Raw genomic sequence first — 6,006 nt, forward strand, 5'->3', positions numbered from 1 at the left:
CTGCTCCCATGGACTGAACTCATATTTGACTCTATGCAGGTGTGGCCCATACTGTTTAACTACAATTAATGATAGGCTGCTAATAATGATCATAAAAGTATTCTTAATAACAATATTAATAACAATAGTCATAATATTCATAATATGAATATTAGTGTAATAATAATATGCATAATAATACATATCTTCTTTTGAAATGTGTATTATCTTGTTGAGTTAAATAATCACGTATCACAATTCAGCCCTTCAGTTAAGTGGAACCCGTTTGGAGATGTTAAATCTAGTCCTTAGTTTACAGTGAGCCTTTTCCATACCTCTGTAAACCTCAGTGGGCCTTTTTCCATACCTCTGTAAACCTCAGTGGGCCTTTTTCCATACCTCTGTAAACTCCAGTGGACCATTTTCCACACCTCTATAAACTCCAGTGGGCCTTTTTCCATACCTCTGTAAACTCCAGGGGGCCTTTTTCCACACCTCTATAAACTCCAGTGGGCCTTTTTCCATACCTCTGTAAACTCCAGGGGGCCTTTTTGCATACCTCTATAAACTCCAGTGTGCCTTTTTCCATACCTCTATAAACTCCAGCACCCTCATCTTATACTACTATAACTCAAGTCCTCGGATCAATGTCTAATAATGAGAGAAGAGAAAAATATGTATTTAATCTTATTCCCAATAATAGTCACACATTTGATCCTGCATATAAGGATGAATGTAAACTAAGAGTTTGATGTTGTTTATTCCCATGACAAATGAAAGAAAACGGGACAAATGTCAAACTATAGATGTTCTGTAATAGAATAAGGCTTTTTACAGTATGTTCTTTTATAGGACAACACTCTTCCTTTCAACTAATAATTGCCTCAGATTGTCTTAAAATAGGACCAAAAGATCCCTGAAATAACTACCAGAATTATCATAACAATTTGATAATTTGATTGCTATTGATTACCCCAAAACGCTCTCAAACACTTCTGTAAGCCTTGTCACCTTCCATTTCTCTCGCGCCACACACACACACACACACACACACACACACACACACGCACACACACACTGCAACAGGCAAAAACTAATTGCCTGGCCTCTCTCTGGCAATTGCAGAGGCGATCAGATGGTCCGTGCGCCGGATGATTGATTTAAAAAGTAAAGGTGGCGATGATGAGAAGGCGTGAGGGGAGCCGGGACGCCGTGCAGGCTTGCTCCAGAGAGGGGCAGATGGCTCGAGAATGTAATTTTAAATGAAAGTCTATTTAACCCGCTGCGAATAGCGTGACCCCATCCTTCGCCTAGCGAGCCCATCACTGTTAAAAATATCATTTTCTGAATTCAATCCCAAAACTTCAACAAGCTGCAATTTACACTTTTTTCTGATGCTGCTTCTGTCCCTCTGTATGGCTGCCCAGTTACTAAGATTCAGCAGAACATGAAACATAACAATGAAACATATCTTGAGAAACGTTTAAAAACGTTTTAAAAGTGATAGGTTATAGTTTGAGCTCTCGGTCATGGATTTCCACGAACGGCATAGATTTGTTTGTGAAAATAAAATGAATGTGTTTCTCTGTATAGGGCGCAAGGGTGATCGATCAAGATTAACGTCGAAATTTGAAATCTATCAACGTCCTGAGGATGTCTGGAAATGAGCGCTATTACCATCAAGTAGGATTCGGTCTTGCCAGAGTAATGTGGACAGGGATGGCAGATGGGCGTAATCACATGTCTCTGGTTCAGAAGGTTACGTGTTCAATCCTGGTATACAATCCTTGTTTTAACCCCGTCCCAACCATTACCTAACCATTCCTAATGAGTGCCCAAACTTAATGTTTTTAACCCTGTTCCAAACCCTTAACCCTTATCTTAACCATTCAGAATGAGTGTCTAAACCTAATGTTTTTAACCCTGTCTCAAACCTTAACCCTTATCTTAACCATTCAGAATGAGTGTCTAAACGTAATGTTTTTAACCCAGTCTCAAACCTTAACCTTTATCTTAACCATTCAGAATGACTGCCTAAACGTAATGTTTTTAACCCTGTCTCAAACCTTAACCCTTATCTTAACCATTCAGAATGACTGCCTAAACGTAATGTTTTTAACCCTGTCTCAAACCTTAACCCTTACCTAACCATTCAGAATGACTGCCTAAACTTAACCCTTAATTTCGAAATGTGATGTTTGGAGAAATGGAACGATACAGAGCAGTAGGGGCAACAACAACACGTTAAAAAGTATATTTCTGCAGTGAGACTGTGAGATCTTGTTGAGGGCGCACGGTAGATCCATGGGCAAGGTTCCCCAAGACTAAGTTCTGTCATGAGACAATATTCACTAGGCTATATTGAATTCATTGAATTGAATACAATTCACGATGCCATTATTTGTAGGCGTAATCTTGGGCCATTTCAAACGATTCAATCATCTTGGTGCAAATTGCAGGCAGCATATTGTCATGAATTCATTCCAATCAGGCCTCCGACGCGTGGCAGGAACCAAAGGGCTCTAGCCAAATGCTCCTTACTTACTATTAGGCTACCAACAATTCGCCGCGTTTATTGAGTCAGAAACCGCAGGGCTCGTTTTATGCTCTCAGATCAACACAATAATGAGATTTATCAACAATATAAAATGTTCTGTTTTCCCCCCCTGCGCGTCACAAACAGATGCGCGTAATGCAGACGGGTATTTAGCGTCACTATGTAATTTGGGGGGCAAAATTTAATTCATTTATCCGCGCTCTATTATTAACCCGTGAAAAGAGAGATGTCAGTCGCCATTTGAGCCAGCAGGACATCCGCGATTTGTATAAACGCACTAATTACGCCAATACACATTCGCGAGGGAAGATATAAGCGCAATTTTCACCTTTTAAAATGTCCCTCTAATAAGAGCGTCGCATGCGGGCTGCAGAAGTTGGGGGAGGAGTGGAGGCAGTGCCCGACCGTGGCTCGTGCTCTTTCCGTTCCCATCTCTCCCCCACTCAGTCACACTTTGCCACAGTGTCGGTTGTATTTTCATAACACGCTCATTTTATAATTTCTATACCCCCATGCACTTGTGAATTGTGTTGTTTTACAGTTATGGTCCCAATTGGAATTTGTACAAGTGTAGCCTAATGTGCAACACAATAAGTACTAGAAACCATTTTCGCCAGAGGGTCATTTTTAAGACCATTTCTCTGTTTGTTGGCATAATGCAGAATATGCAAGTATTCGGGTCAGTTTCAGCAGACTACTGATTTAGGGCCAGTTCTTCCACACCCCATCTCCAGTATGAGTTCAACAGAAACAGGTCCTGGGGCAGTGGTTAAGGACATGGACTAACTATGAGTGCCGTTCACAATGCTAAGATGTTGGAACGTTTTCAGCCATGGTTCCATGGGTCACCGCTTAGCCATGTGAGCTTTGTGTGTGTGTGTGTGTGTGTGTGTGTGTGTGTGTGTGTGTGTGTGTGTTTGAGTGCATGCCTCTCTATCTCTCCGTGTCTGTAGCCTAGTCATACTGTGTCGTCCGCACATATACGGTAAAAGGTTGGACCAACCATCTCCGTATCATTTCCATCCATTCCAAGGGCGCCATCTTCTGGACTAAACAACCTGTCCGTCATTGCATCTGGAGAGACGCAGAAATAGATCTGCCTAATAACCCACTAATAATAATCAGAGACTATGAACTGGAGTAATATTCAACTGGCAAGTGCTCATTACGAAATGTGAGGGTTTACGTCTCGATTTTAATTAACATATTTTATTCAGTTGGTTAAGGCTGAAAATGACGCATAATTGCATAATTAATCAACAAGCCGAACTGGTGTTTTCCTTGGTAGTTAATGTGGTTTATCTTCTGCCATCAAACCACGTGATGATTCATGTCGCCTTCTACAAATGTTATGTTGGGGAAGAATGATTGTAGAATGTATGCGATTCAGGTATCATGTTCATTCTATTCACTGTGACTGTCTGAGATATTATATTTGGTGTATAGCTTATAAGCTCTAATTGTTTGCATGTCCAACAAGCCATGTTGACTTCAGGGGTCATGGCTAAAAGGGATCCAGCTTTTGTCAAATTAAGGCCCAAAGTATATATATATATATACATACAGTATATAGCATTTCAGATAACCCTAACCCTTTTCCAAACCGTAAACTAATGATCCTAACCTGCTACGTTAATTATCCTAACCTGCTGAATAAATGATCCTAACCTGCTACGTTAATTATCCTAACCTGCTGAGTAAATTATCTTAACCTGCTACGTTAATTATCCTAACCTGCTGAGTAAATTATCTTAACCTGCTACGTTAATTATCCTAACCTGCTGAGTAAATTATCTTAACCTGCTACGTTAATTATCCTAACCTGCTACGTTAATTATCCTAACCTGCTGAGTAAATTATCTTAACCTGCTACGTTAATTATCCTAACCGCCTACGTTAATTATCCTAACCTGCTACGTTAATTATCCTAACCTGCTACGTTAATTATCCTAACCTGCTACGTTAATTATCCTAACCTGCTACGAAAAGTCAGATCTGACTTTCAGTTGATGGAAGCTGGATACCTTCCATCCTTGAAGACTTCAAGGGCTAAATCCAAGTAGCCAACACAGTCCCAGTTCTATCAGGTCACAGCACAACAATGTAACCAACCAACCAACCAACCAACATCTCTCTCTCTCTGTCTCTCTCTCTCTCTCTCTCTCTCTCCCTCTCTCTCTCTGTCTCTCTGTCTCTCTGTCTCTCTCTCTCTCTCTCTCTCTCTCTCTCTCTCTCTCTCTCTCTCTCTCTCTCTCTCTCAATTCAATTCAATTCAAAGAGCTTTATTGACTCTCTCTCTCTCCCTCTCTCTCTGTCTCTCTGTCTCTCTGTCTCTCTCTCTCTCTCTCTCTCTCTCTCTCTCTCTCTCTCTCTCTCTCAATTCAATTCAATTCAAAGAGCTTTATTGACATGGGAAACACATGTTAACATTGCCAAAGCAAGTGAAATAAACAATAAAAATGAACAGTAAACATTACACTCACAAAAGTTCAAAATAATAAAGACATTTCAAATGCCATATTATCTATATACAGTGTTGTAACAATGTGCAAATGGTTTAAAGTAAAAAATGGAAAATAAATAAACATAAATATGGGTTGTATTTACAATGGTGTTTGTTCTTCACTGGTTGCCCTTTTCTTGTGGCAACAGGTCACACATCTTGCTGCTGTGGCGGCACACTGTGGTATTTCATTTTAGCCTGTCTTCTCTTCAGAGCCATGTCTGCCTACGCGGTCTTTCTCAATAGCAAGGCTATGCTCGCTGAGTCTGTACCTCGTCAAAGCATTCCTTAAATTTTGGTTAGTCACAGGGGTCAGGTATTCTGCCACTGTGTACACTCTGTTCAGTGCCAAATAGCATTCTAGTTTGCCCAGTTTTTTTGTGAATTCTTTCCAATGTGTCAGGTATCTTTTTGTTTTCCCATGATTTGGTGTAGTCTAATATCTCTCTCTCTTAGTTGACTGACTGATTAGGCCTAATTGATTGTTGTTGTCCTGACATTGACCGTGTTCAGTTTTAATCTGACAGAATATGAGCCGTTAACGGAAGTTCCAGTCTCGTGGCCACGCTGCGGGTGGTTTATCTTCTTCCTCTAGCTGGTATAATTGGATGCTGCTCCGCCCGGGAACGCTAGCAGGAGTAGAGAAAGAGAGCGAGCGAAACGAAGCGGGCTTTTAAAGGCGCTCTAAGCAAAAGATAATTAGCGGTTATTAACAGCCCCGCATATTGAGAGCGCGAGGGAGTCAATTTAATGACTTTGTTGGTTCAGAACTACAGGCGATGATCGAAACAACAAAGGCGACGGCGCACGCAGTCATCATCAAATCAGTAGGCCACATTTCCAACCATAATGCCGTCTGATAAAAAACAAAGGGATCTAATTTCACTCAACTGACTGGATAATTTGTCCCAATAATTGATGATTTAAATATTTCAAACCCAAGATTAGGCTTCATTCTCCTCAATGA

The sequence above is a fragment of the Oncorhynchus kisutch genome, linkage group LG11, assembly GCF_002021735.2.
Source record: "Oncorhynchus kisutch isolate 150728-3 linkage group LG11, Okis_V2, whole genome shotgun sequence".
In the NCBI taxonomy this organism is placed as follows: Eukaryota; Metazoa; Chordata; class Actinopteri; order Salmoniformes; family Salmonidae; genus Oncorhynchus; species Oncorhynchus kisutch.